The sequence below is a fragment of the Theobroma cacao genome, chromosome 2, assembly GCF_053813885.1.
Source record: "Theobroma cacao isolate CCN51 chromosome 2, ASM5381388v1, whole genome shotgun sequence".
NCBI lineage: Eukaryota > Viridiplantae > Streptophyta > Magnoliopsida > Malvales > Malvaceae > Theobroma > Theobroma cacao.
Window position 1 is genome coordinate 17,276,238 of NC_142640.1, and position 13,810 is coordinate 17,290,047.

At 34.8% G+C, this 13,810-nt stretch overlaps 1 non-coding gene and 1 pseudogene across 1 annotated transcript; one reads left to right on the forward strand and one right to left on the reverse strand.

Annotated features, from left to right (window-relative positions):
* Positions 1 to 7,759: 7,759 nt before the first annotated feature.
* Positions 7,760 to 12,976, reverse strand: LOC108660658 (uncharacterized; annotated as a pseudogene).
* Positions 12,444 to 12,550, forward strand: LOC148764117 (small nucleolar RNA R71). The gene has a single exon (XR_016024987.1). It is a non-coding gene; the product is annotated as a small nucleolar RNA R71 (small nucleolar RNA).
* Positions 12,977 to 13,810: the final 834 nt, after the last annotated feature.

Below are 13,810 nucleotides of genomic sequence, written 5' to 3' on the forward strand. Positions count from 1 at the left end.
CTATTTATTTTCTTTTTACAGTTAAAAAAAAAACCTCCTATAAGCATTAGTGATAATGATGAAGATGAGGAAGTGGAATAGAGCCTCTTCCGAGTCCTTCAATTACCAGGGGAGTATTCTTTTACCTTTTCTTTATCTATTTTTGACATTGAGGACAATGTTAAGTTTAAGTTTGAGGGGAAGAATTATTTTTCTAGAAATTGATTTTTCTGTAAAAGTTGAGATTTTATTTATTTGCATGCATGTTTTAGGTTAGTATCATTTACTTTTCACTACTCTTATTTGAAAATTTTAGGATCTAGAGTAATTAGTGCTAAATTTTTTGATTATTTCCTAATCCAATAATGAGAACTTAGTTGTCTTGTATCTTAGCTCTTGGTAAATGCGGGTATTGTTTGGTTTGTGCTAAATTCTTTTGCTAAGTGTCGTTGTTAGGATGTGATTTCCATATATTGAGCACTATCTTTTACTTTGAATTATTGTGTATATCTAGAGAAGGTTTACATTGATGAGAATTTTGAATTATGTCAAGAATTCTAGAATTGCTTGATTTTCTCTTGAGGTGAAATCCTAGGCAATATTTAGTTAGGGAGATGACTTAGGCCATTTTTAGACCGTTTAAGTCTTTCAAGCCAACCTTGTTATATTTTTATCCCTAGTATACCCCTTTGAGCCTAATTTTCCCTTTTCTTCATTTAACAACATAATTATTTTAGCCTAGCCTTTTAAATGAAATTTCAATTTGGCATCCCTCACTCCTAAGTATGCATATCATTTTAAGAAGTGTATTAAGCTAGTTGTTGAAAAGGGTAGTGTTAAACTTACTGTTTCATTTGAGTCTAAGTTTTGATTGAACAAACAATTTAGCACTTGGACATAAAAGATTGTGAACAATTACCGATAAATATGAGTGCATCTATCGATAGATAGTCAGCTGGGAACAATATAAAAGGACTCTGACTTGAATCTATCGATTGATACACAATATTTATCAATTGATAAGCACTCGAGAACATTTCAAAAGGCCCTTGACTTGCATCTATTGATAGATGCACGACATTTTGCGATAGATAGCCATCCCAGGATGATTAAAAATGATTTTAAGTTAAATCTATCAATATGTACTTACATCTATTGATGGATGGTGTGAATTTGAAAATTATTGAAGGCAATCTATCGATAGATCGAGAAATCTATCAATAGGTCGACAAATTTATCGATAGATGATGATCGTTGAAGCTTGGTGTGAGACCTCAACCCCTATAGGCCCGTAACTAGGTGTAGACTCGATAACACAGGCCAAGGGTAATTTCATCATTTCTCATGGTGAGCCCCTAGAAGTAGGCTCTCAAACAATATTAAGGCCTAAGTAGGCCTAACGCATAAATGAATGATGAAAATAAGGGTAAAATGACGAAGGAAATAAAAATAATGATGATTTCCAAGGTAGCGGCAAAATGGTCATTTTCCATCTCAAGTCGAAATTTTAAGTTTTCGTGAACTCAAGTATTTTTAGACTATTATGGACTTTGTCCCAGTATCAAAAGAGTAAAAAGATTGCACCAAGGATTGGATAGGACAAGCCAACTTGTTAAGGGCATTTTCGTAATTTAAGTAGAGTTTGGATAAGCTTTAGCTATAAATATCATTTTTTCCAGCAAGTTCTTCATTTCTCCAGCAGCTTCTTCTTCCTTCATCCTCCATGGAAGCTTGTTTTGAAACCTCCATAACTTCTCTCAAGTTAACTCCAATTTTCATGTTTTTGTACACCTTTTCATAGAATCATTTGTGCTGTTTCACTCTCTCACTTTAAAACCCTTGAAAAGTCTTACTTCCATACTTCCTTTCACTAGCTAGGTGTTTTAGAGAGAGAAAGAGGGAGCTTCTATAATAGCTTGAAAATTTTTGGAAAGAAATTCAATTACAAAGCTACCAAGGTTCCAACGAAGTCCCACCGCCCCATTTGGACCATTAGAGGAAGTTGGAGCTGGGTAAAGATTTAACAAATACAAGTGGGTGAACTTGCATTAAAATGTTTTGGGATTAGGGCATAAGTGTTTGATTAAATCCATTGAAATATTTTATCTGTTTTTCTCTAAAAATATGCATGGGAACAAGCTTTTAATGAAACGTTTTGCGTTGTGGAATGCGACTGTGATGAATCTATGTGCCTTGTGTTATGTTGATATATATATATATATATATATATATATCTCTAAATATATATATGATATGTATTGATAGTAATATTATTTGTAATTATAACCGAGCATCTGTGTGATGTGGGGGAGCACATGCCGGTGATGACGGGTGCGGGATTGTAGATGATGATATTGCCTGTGCACAATGTGCGGGATGAACACAGCGGTATTAGTTGTGCACGATGTGGGGGATGCACATGATGACTCCAGCTATATGTATGATGTGGGGGTTGCACACGAGCTGGGTGAGACAGTGGTGGTATTGGTGGTTATATATGTATATATATATATATATATATATATATATATATATATTTATGCAATAGAAAGTTCATGAATATGGTATATGGTTGTAATGTATGTGAAATCTTGCATATTGAACCTTGGAAATTGCTAAGTATTTTCAAGTTGATTTTGTCATTGCAGCAGAATGGCCTTGTCAGTTAAAATCCTACTATGCAAGTATACGTATCGAATAGATAGTGTATTAGCAAGCAGGGTATCGATCCCACAGGGAATTAATCTAAAACTTTACTAATTACTAAAATTAGAACAATTCAATCTTATCCAAACAATCAAAATTTATTAATTAACTAAAACTAATTAATTAAAATTAAAACCAACAAGAAAAATTGAAGTAATAATAACTTGAGAAAATATCAAATCAAACAAGCCTAGGATTACAATATCCCTCATACTTCATCTAAATCTTACCTCTCTTACTTAACTTATTTCAATGGGTTGAATTGCTAACCTAGAGTCTTAAATTATTTATAAGGGTCTCCCGACTCAACCTAAAAATATTTATTTTAACCAAAACACTATATCCCTATGTGATTTGAAATTAAAACAGACTCATTAAGTTCAGGCTCTAATCTGGCTACATACGGCCTATAGGTATATCCCTATCCTATACGCAAATCAATCAATTTGTCATATGCTATCCCAATTTTAGTCTACTCTAAACTCCCTTTCCCAAGTTTGTTTAGGTTTCTAGATCAATTTAATTGGTGATCAGGCAATTAAAAGCAGTAAGAACAAATTGGAATAAACAATTCAAATCCCATTAAAATAAGTAAGAATGAGATTTAAAAATTTAGACTACATGTGAGTTCAATTGCAATCCTAGAAAAAGAAAATTTAGCCACTCATAATTGTAAAAACAAATAACATTATAATAAATTTAACCATTGAAAGTAACAAGAAAATTAAAAGCTAAGGAAGAACACAAAACAATTATTGCCGACTTGATCTCCAAGTTTCAGCCTCAACTTCTAGTTTCTTGAATCTCTCAAAGGTTCTTTCCTAATGTTGTTAAACATATCCTATTTATACTAAGACTTAACCTAAAGTTCCGTCAGCTGACCTAGGGTTTAATTGGGCTTAAAAGTGTAATGAAAGGCCCAAAAATCAATTATCAATCTTTACAAATTTCTGTTCCCGGTACAGTACATCCAGCCATTTTCCAACACAATTTTATATTTCTTTAAAGCAGAACTGGGCAAAGTAATCTTCACAAAAGTTGTAGCTCTGTCTCTTAGTTTTCCACTGGTCCAAGAATTACATCATTTGGAGTTCTGTAGCTCTAGATATGGCTAAAATACCAAAGTATATGCAAGCAGATTTTGGGTCTGTCTACATCTTACTTTTCAAAATTAAGCCCAATCACCTTTAATCCTGCAAAAGAAATAAAAACCAATAAATAATAACGAAATTAACAAGAAAAACATAAAATTAAAATAACTAACTTAAAGTACCCTAATTATAAAAACTACTAAAAATAAATAAAATAACAATTGAAAATTGAGGACTTAGCTAATATTTAATAACAAAATTGGAGTAAAATAATTCTACAAAATAGAATTATCACACCCCCAAACTTAAGATTTTGCTAGTCCTCAAGCAAAAGAAAATCACAAAAGAAAACTGAACATAAAAAAAAAAATTGCTTGAACAAGAGATAGAAATACCAAATCATGATTTCTCAATTTTCCCTCAGAAATCAACTCCAATTCCAACTTAAGGTAACATACAGCTAATCCTTAAATTCATGCATCAATTCAAGTGAAAACTTATTTTTCGACTGGACTTCTGTGTGCGTGTGTGAATGCTCTCTTACAAAGAATATCATGCAATTCAAATCAATTTATGCCAAATCTAAGCATAGATTAGTACAAGATTTCATAAGTTTGCTTTTCATCTCTCTCTCCACTAATGTAGATGAACACTTATTCAAGGATCAATAGGTCTTTATCAAGCTTGTAATGTAAGGCTAGGGTCAAGGTATGATAAAGGATATATTTAAGCTCAACTTCACCCTAAGCACTTAATCAATCTAAATTATATAAAGAGCTCAAAAAATTTTTATAGCACCTTCAAACTTGAAGTAAATTTTTCTTTGTACCACACATTTTATTTCACTTTTTTTTTCTTACCCCTAAACTTTTTTTTTTGACAATTATAAACTATGGGTAATTTTTGCCAATAGCCATCACACTTTTTTTTTGGCTCTCTCCCTCAATTTATCTTTAAGCTCAAACCATTCTTTAGAAAGATTATCATACTTAGAGGGTGAAAGGTTCAAATTATTGAGATTAAATGAATAGGCCAAGGCTAATATAGCTATGTAATTATAAAGAAAAGGTAAATTAGACTCAAAAAGGGTAACTAAGGATAAATATAACAAGGTGGGCTTAAAAAGGCTCAAACAATTCAAAGATGGCCTAAATCACTTCCTATCCTAAGTGTTATCTAAGATTTCGCCTCGAGAGAGAATCAAACAAATTCTAGAATTCTTGACTTCACTATACTTTCTATTCAACATAAACTTTCTCTAAATCACACAAAAGATTCTAAGTAAAAGAGTGTAGTGCTCAAATTATTGGAAGTCATATTCTATAATAAAGTTAACACAAAAATATCATATGCAAAATGAATCATAACTATATGCTTCCAAAAAGTTAAGAATCAAAAAATAATTAAAATATCATCCTAGGATTGGGACAATCATGAATGAGGTACAACTATCTCAAAATATTATTATTATTATTATTTTTTTCGAAAACACAACAAAACATGCAAATAAAAGCAAGCAACAAAAAAATAAACTAACAAAAGTCTAAACTACTCTCCCAAACTTGAAATGGACATTGCCCTTAATGTGATAACAAAAATAGAAGACAAGGGACAAGAATACTCCCCTCACTCCTAATCGGTAGTCTACAAGTCTGCCACATCAACACCACCAAAATCATCTTCAAAGTCAGAATTCATGGGTAACGATGGAAAAGTAGACATATCCATCCCAACGTGTGTAGCATAGGCTCGCATCATCTGTTCAATTGCCCGATTTTACTTTTCTTGACGATCTAAACGACGATCAATGCGCTCCATTCATTGAGCAACACTACGTGTGGGTGTTGTCTGTGGAGGTGGGAGAGCAGCTTGGGAAGACCTACTAGCAACTTGTGTAGATTCCTCTAATCTCTGGAGAATGCCCATGGTGATAGGAAGTTTTGGTTGTTGAAGCTCTTCTTTATCACTCCATTGCACACTAGCTCGAGCACATAAAGCAGTGATGAGGGAAAGAAAACCGATACCATCTCGTTTAGTGCGACCCATATGTAGGATGGCATGAGAGATAACCTTACCAACATCAATGGATTTATGTGTGACAATGGCATAAATAAGCACTACACGATCCTTCGTGACATCACTGATTTGAGTGGAAGGGAGTAACCGTGCCGCTACAAAATGTAACCAAACTTTCATCTCCTTTTTCATGACACTCCGTTTTAATGAAACTGGCTCACCATGCGGGCTCCTTCAACGCACAACGTTGATATAATCTCATTGCAATCCTGATGATCACCCAAATACAGCCCATATTCATCATTTTAAACATTTGGAGTTCTCAAAAATTCGTTGATAGCTTGGCTATGATAAGGAACACATTTACCACGAACAAATGCCACACCATCAACATGCTCAACCACATTCGCATAAAACGGTTGTACTATAGGAACCACTGCTGCATCAGGTTGGTGACAAAATTGACACCAATATCTGTCACGAATCATGTCATTAATCTCCTTGTAAGGCAGAATGGGGATCTCTATTCCTCGTTCGGGAATGGGCACTTTGTTGATCAAGAATGTATGATAACGCGCAGAGGCTTTGGCAGATATAAACTTCAATCTATCAAAAGATCCACTCGAACTTGGCTTGGATCGTTTTGGTGCCATTCCTACAAATGAAAGTTAATTATCAAAATAAATTCTGAGGAAAAATATGCAAGTAGTATTGTATCAACAAGCATGAAAATATGAAAGATTTATAAGTATGAGCTTAATTAGTGCCTGTCCAATGTAACAAATCAAATTCAAGATTTCCATTGACAATCTTATTTCTTGAGATGCAGCCTAAAGTCCCTATGCCTCAGAACATTAAGATAGCCTCCTCATAATCATAGTTTTCACAATGCCACAATTCACAAAATAAAATAAAAAATTCTATGACAATGTACTCATCCAAACTTACTAGATATGCCATGTGTTGCATCATAATTCCAAAATTTTTTTCTACTTATTCAACCCAGCATAAAAAAAAATGAATCAAACCCATCATGTACTCACATCAACAAAGTTTGTATCAAGTCTATTGTCAGCAGCAAAAAAAATTCCATGGATCCATTATATGGGTAACAAAAATTAAGCACTAATTATTAAATTTTCTGCACTTTAAGCATTATACATGAGGAAGTATGAAAAGACCCATAAACAAGTAGGTACAATGAACTCATTTAAAGTGCAAAAATTAAGAAAAGTTAACACCAACCTCATCCCTATTCTACGACAAATAATTCCAATCCAAATGTTTAAAGGAGGGGAGGAGGAATGCTTACCTTGAGAATGTAAAAAGTGCAGAAAAAAAAATGCTTGACAGAAAATGCAAGATTTTAAGTGAAAAAGATCAAAAAAAAATCGAACAGAAATATGTGCAGAAATTTTGAGTGCAAGAGAAAGAAAGATGTAGGAGAGTTGAAAGGAGTTGAGGAATGGGGAGAGTGGTTTGGCGGCAGGAGAAAAAGAAAGCAGGAAACAAAACAAAAAAGTAAAGGGTTTTTAACAGGTTGGAGATGGGCCCTGACCCAGCGCCGCGGCCTTCACTTGTGAGGGTCACGGCACTTAGCTACACTATCCCGAAGCATCACGCTTCGGGTTTGAGCACAATGACGCTCAACCTTTCTGCCAGTTTTCTAATTTGTTCAGCGCCGCGGCACTTAAGGTGAGGGCTGCAACGCTGGAACTATCTGTTTCAGCCCCTTTTTAGCACATTTCATGGCCGCGACTCTCAAATTGAGGGCCGCAACTTTGACCCTTTTTTTTTTAAATCCAATGACCTGAAAAAAAAATAGATTAACATAATAATAATAATAGTAATGATAATAAAGTAAAAAAATTAAAAATAAAATAAAATAAAAATGAGTAAGGTTAAGAAGCTTGGGTTACCTCCCAAGAAGCGCTTCATTTATAGTCTTTGGTGGACTAACTTAGACTTTAGGCCATATCAAGCAAGCGAATTGAGGACTTTTGACGATTAATTTCGCCTCCCCAATAATGTTTTAATCTTTGTCCATTGACTTTAAATTTTCGATTGTCTGTCCCTTTGACTTCGATCGCTCCATGTGGGAATACCTCATTGACAATAAAAGGACCAGACCACCTTGATTTGAGCTTTCCCGAAAATAATTTCAAATGAGAATTATAGAGCAACACTGATTGTCCTGGCTCAAAGCTTCTTGCCAATATCTTCTTATCATGCCATTGCTTCGTTTTCTCTTTGTAGAGTTTGGCATTCTTATAAGCTTGAAGGCGAAATTCATCAAGTTCATTTAATTACAATAAGCTTTGCTCACCTGCTGCTTGTAGATCAAAATTTAACTTATTCACAGCCCAATAAGCATTGTGTTCAAGTTCCACCGATAAGTGACAAGCTTTGCTAAAGACCAAATTATATGGAGACATACCAATCGGGGTCTTGTAAACAGTCCTATATGCCCACAGTGCATCATCCAATCTCTTTGACCAATCTTTTCTTGTGGGACACACGATTTTCTCCAAAATCCTCTTGATTTCGCGATTCGATACTTCTGCTTGGCCACTAGTTTGAGGATGGTACGCAGTGGCAACCTTGTGTTTAACTCCATATTTTGCTAGAAGTGCATCAAAGTACTTGTTGCAAAAGTGACTTCCCCCATCGCTAATGATTGCCCTTGGAGTGCCGAATCGAGTGAAAATATTCTTCTTGATGAAATTCATTACCACCTTCGAATCATTATGAGGAAAGGTTGTCGTTTCAACCCACCTAGAGACATAATCCACAGCAAGCAAAATGTATTTGTTGTTATATGAAGATATGAATGGACCCATGAAGTCAATACCCCATACATAAAAAATTTCTATCTCTATTATGTTGTTGAGAGGCATCTCTTGTCTCCTTGAGATGTTTCCCACTCTTTGGCACCTGTCATAATGTAAAACAACACTGTGAACATCCTTAAATAATGTAGGCCAATACAAACCTGATTGGAGGACTTTAGCAGCAGTCTTAGTTCCTCCAAAGTGTCTTCCATAATTTGAAGAATGGCAATGGTGAAGTACACTTTGAATCTCTTCTTCCAGGACACATTTTCTGAACATCTGGTCTTTACACTATTTGAACAAGTAAGGCTCATCCCAAAAATAAAATTTAACATCATGCAAAAATTTCTTTTTTTGATGAAAATTTAAATCAAAGGGAATAATATTGCTTACCAAATAGTTTACAAAATTAGCATACCAAGGAAGTGAGTTCTTACCAACTTGAAGGATTTGTTCATCAAGAAAAGTCTCTTTGATGAAGGTTGAATCCTTACCTTGAGCTTCAATCTCTAATCTTGAGAGGCGGTCTGCAACTTGATTTTCTGTTCCTTTTCTATCACGAATCTCAAGATCAAATTCTTGAAGTAAGAGAATCCACCTTATCAATCTTGGCTTAGCATCCTTCTTGGTAATCAAATACTTAATAGTTGAGTGATCAGTGTACACTATCGCCTTTGTCCCCAAGAGATAGGAGCGAAATTTGTCAAAAGCAAAAACTACAGCCAAGAGCTCATTTTCTGTTGTGGTATAATTTTTCTTAGCCTCGTTCAAAGTCTTGCTAGCATAATAGATGGAATGGAAGATTTTATCCTTCATTTGTCCCAAAACAGCTCCCACCGCATAATCACTTGCATCACACATTAGCTCAAAAGGAAGAGTCCAATTGGGACTAATTATGATAGGTGCAGATATTAATCTTTTCTTCAATTCATCAAAAGCAACAAGATATTCATTATCAAACTTAAATGGCACATCTTTCTCCAATAAATTGCAAAGTGGTTTAGAAATTTTTGAAAAGTCCTTAATAAATCTTCTATAAAAACCAGCATGACCAAGAAAACTTCTAATACCTTTGACATTTATTGGAGGTGGTAATTTCTCGATTGCTTCAATTTTTGCTTTATCTACCTCAATGCCATTACTAAAGATCTTGTGCTCAAGAACAATACTTTCTCGCACCTTAAAGTGACATTTCTCCCAATTGAGCACTAAATTTGTCTCTTCACACCTCTTGAGTACCTTAACAAGATTTAAAAGATAATCATAAAAATTATTTCCAAAGACTGAGAAATCATCCATAAATACCTCAAAGCATTTTTCCACCATGTCCGTGAATATGGCCATCATGCATCGTTGAAAAGTGGCAGGTGCATTACATAATCCAAATGGCATTCTTCTAAAAGCAAAGGTGCCATAAAGACATATAAATATAGTCTTTTCCTGATCTTCAGGAGCACTAGCAATTTGGTTATAGCCAGAATAACCATATAGAAAACAATAATATTCCTTACCAGCCAAGCGATCTAACATTTGATCAATGAATGGAAGAGGGAAGTGATCTTTCCTTGTAGCTTTGTTGAGCTTGCGGTATTCCATGCACACTCTCCATTCAGTCACCGTTCTTGTTGGAATGAGCTCATTATTGTCATTGGCCACCACAGTCATTCCTCCTTTCTTAGGAACACATTGAACTGGACTTACCCATGAGCTATCAGAGATAAGGTAAATTATTTCGGCATCCAACCACTTGATGATTTCCTTCTTGACCACTTCCTTCATGATGGGATTGAATCTTCTTTGTTGTTCAATTGTGGCTTTGTGATCTTCCTCAAGAAGAATTTTATGCATGCAAATAGAAAGGCTAATTCCCTTAATATTAGCTATGGTCCACCCTATTGCTTTCTTGAATTCTCTAAGTGTTCTCAATAACTTCTCTTCTTGCAAGCTAATAAGAGCATCAAAAATAATAACTAGAAGAGTGGAAGATTTTCCAAGAAAAGCATACCTTAAGTGTGTTGGCAGAGGTTTGAGTTCCAAAGTAGGTGGCTCCTCAATGGAAGGCTTAGAAGTTGGCACCAAAGAAGTTGAAATATCTAAAGACTCAAATTGATGATTAGTTCTAAATCTGGAGTGAGCATTCAACAAATTTGAATATTCAATAAACTCATCATCATCCCTGTCAGAGTTAGCAACTAAACATGCTTCAAGAGGATCATTGGGATTTTTTTCTAAGAAAACATCATGTGTCAAATTATTCACTACACTCACAGAAAAATAGTCTTCAGATGTCACAGGTAATTTTAAAGCTTTGAAAATATTAAATGTTACCTGTTGGTCTTGAACTCTCAAAGTGAGCTCACTTTTTTCAACATCAATCAAGGCTCTAGCAATTGCTAAGAATGGCTTCCCAAGAATGATTGGAATTTGCCTATCTTTTTCCATGTCAAGAATTATAAAATCAACTAGAAAAATAAATTTATCTACCTTGACAAGAACATCTTCAATAATTCCCCTTGGGTACACATAAGAACGATCAGCCAATTGCAAAGTTACAGAAGTGGGTTTGTATTCACCCAAACCAAGTTTCTCAAAAATTGACCAAGGCATTAAATTGATACTTACACCTAAATCACTCAAAGCTTTTGCAAAAAATAAATTACCAATAGTGCAAGGGATTGTGAAACTACCTGGATCTTTGAGTTTTGGTGGCAGCTTGTTTTGGAGAATTGCACTACACTCTTCTGTAAGGGAGATAGTTTCAAACTCACCTAGCTTTCTCTTTTTGGAGAAGATGTCCTTCAAGAACTTGACATAACTGGGCATTTGTTCCAAAGCTTCAGCAAAAGGGATATTTATGTGTAATTTCTTGAAGACATTGATGAACTTCTAAAATTTATTTTCAAGCTTTTGCTTTTGGAGCCTTTGGGGAAAAGGTGGTGGAGGATGGATGACTTAAGAAGTTCCATGATTTTCAGCCTTGACATCTTCTTTCTGTTTGACTTCACTCTCTTTTTCACACATTCCTTCACTATCAATAACTTCATTCTCAAGTTCAACTGCTTTTACATTCACCCTTTCAATCTCTTTTCCACTCCTTAAAGTGATTGCTTGGCATTGTTCCTTACCTTTAGGATTGATTTGTGTGTCACTAGGTAGAGAACCTTAAGGTTTATTGTTGATGGAATTTGCAAGCTGTCCCATTTGGGTTTCAAGATTTCTCAAGGATGCTCCAAAGCTTTGAATTATCGCATCATTCTTAGATATATACTGCAAGAGAAGTTCTTCCACTTGGGGCTTCTTTTCAAGAACTGGTGGTTTAACTTGTTGTTGAAATCCCAGAGGCATGTTGGGTTTTGGATTGGAAGGCCTTGCATTGTTATTCCATGAAAAATTGGGATGGTTTCTCCAACCAGGATTATAAGTATTGGAATATGGGTTGTTCTGTTGTTTGTTAAAGCTCCCTACAAACTGGACTGATTCATAATTGTATGGACATTGATCATTTGAATGGCCATCCCCACACATCTCACAAATTGAATTTTGAACTGCATGAACACCCATTGTGTCAATCTTCTTGGACAATGCAGCTACTTGCGCGGCTAAGTTGCTCATTGCATCAATTTCATAGGCTCCAACAACTTTTCTCGAACTCGACCTTTCTGAAGGCCATTGATAATTGTTTGAAGCCATCTCTTCCAACAAATTATAAGCATCTGCCGCATTCTTACTCATCAATGCCCCACCAGCAACAGCATCAATTGTGGTTTTAATTGACCCAATCAGCCCATTGTAGAATGTCTGAACTTGCAGCCAATCAGGAAGCCCGTGATGTGGGCATCTTCACAGTAGTTCTTTAAAACTCTCCCAAGCTTCATATAAGGATTCACCATCAAATTGTGTGAATGAGGTGATATCGTTCCTCAACTTTGCAGTCTTTGCAGGCGGAAAGAACTTTGTGAGAAACTTTTGAGCCAATTCCTCCCATGTAGTGATAGACCCATTAGGCAGTGAATTAAGCCAGCTTTTTGCTTTATCCCTCAATGAGAATGGAAACAGTCTCAATCTAATAGCATCATCAGTTACTCCATTGTATTTAAAAGAATCGCAAATCTCCAGGAAATTTACTAAATGAGCATTAGGATCATCATTGGGTAACCCACCAAACTGGACTAAAGACTGAATCATCTAAATATAGGCTGGTTTAATTTCAAAATTATTTGCATTGATGGAAAGTTTCCTAATGCTTTGGTGCAAACCTTGTAGTAGAGGAACTGCATAATCTTGCAATGCTCCATTTGCTTCGGGAACCACATTAATGGCATTATTACCATTATTAATGTTATCCTTGGTCATTGTCTGATTTAAAGCTGCAACTTGTAAATTCTCCCTTCGACGTCTTCTGAAAGTTCTTTCTATCTCAAGATCAAAAGGAACAAGATTCAAGTTGTCTTTTCTTTGCATACAATGACCAAAGATATTTGCAAGAAAACAAAAGCTAAAATTTAAACAAGGAAAACAAAATTTGAAGTAAGACTAAATTGCTTGGAATTAGTATTAGTAATAAATCTAGAAATAATTCCCCGGCAACGGTGCCAAAAACTTGTCAATTAAAATCCTATTACGCAACTATACATATCGAATAGATAGTATATTAGCAAGCAAGGTATCGATCCAACAGGGAATTGATCTAAAACTTTACTAATTACTAAAATTAGAACAATTCAATCTTATCCAAACAATCAAAATTTATTAATTAACTAAAACTAATTAATTAAAATTAAAACCCACAAGAAAAATTGAAGTAATAATAACTTGAGAAAATATCAAATCAAACAAGCCTAGGATTATAATGTCCCTCACACTTCATCTAAATCTTACCTCTTTTACTTAACTTATTTCAATGGGTTGAATTCCTAACCTAGAGTCCTAAATTATTTATAAGGGTCTCCCAACTCAACCTATAAAAATATCTATTTTAACCAAAACAGTATATCCCTATGTGATTTGAAATTAAAACAGACTCATTAAGTTTAGGCTCTAATCTGGCTACATACGGCCTATAGGTATATCCCTATCCTATACGCAAATCAATCAATTTGTCATATGCTATCCCAATTTTAGTTTACTCTAAACTCCTTTTCCCAAGTTTCTTTAGGTTCCTAGATCAATTTAATTGGTGATTAGGCA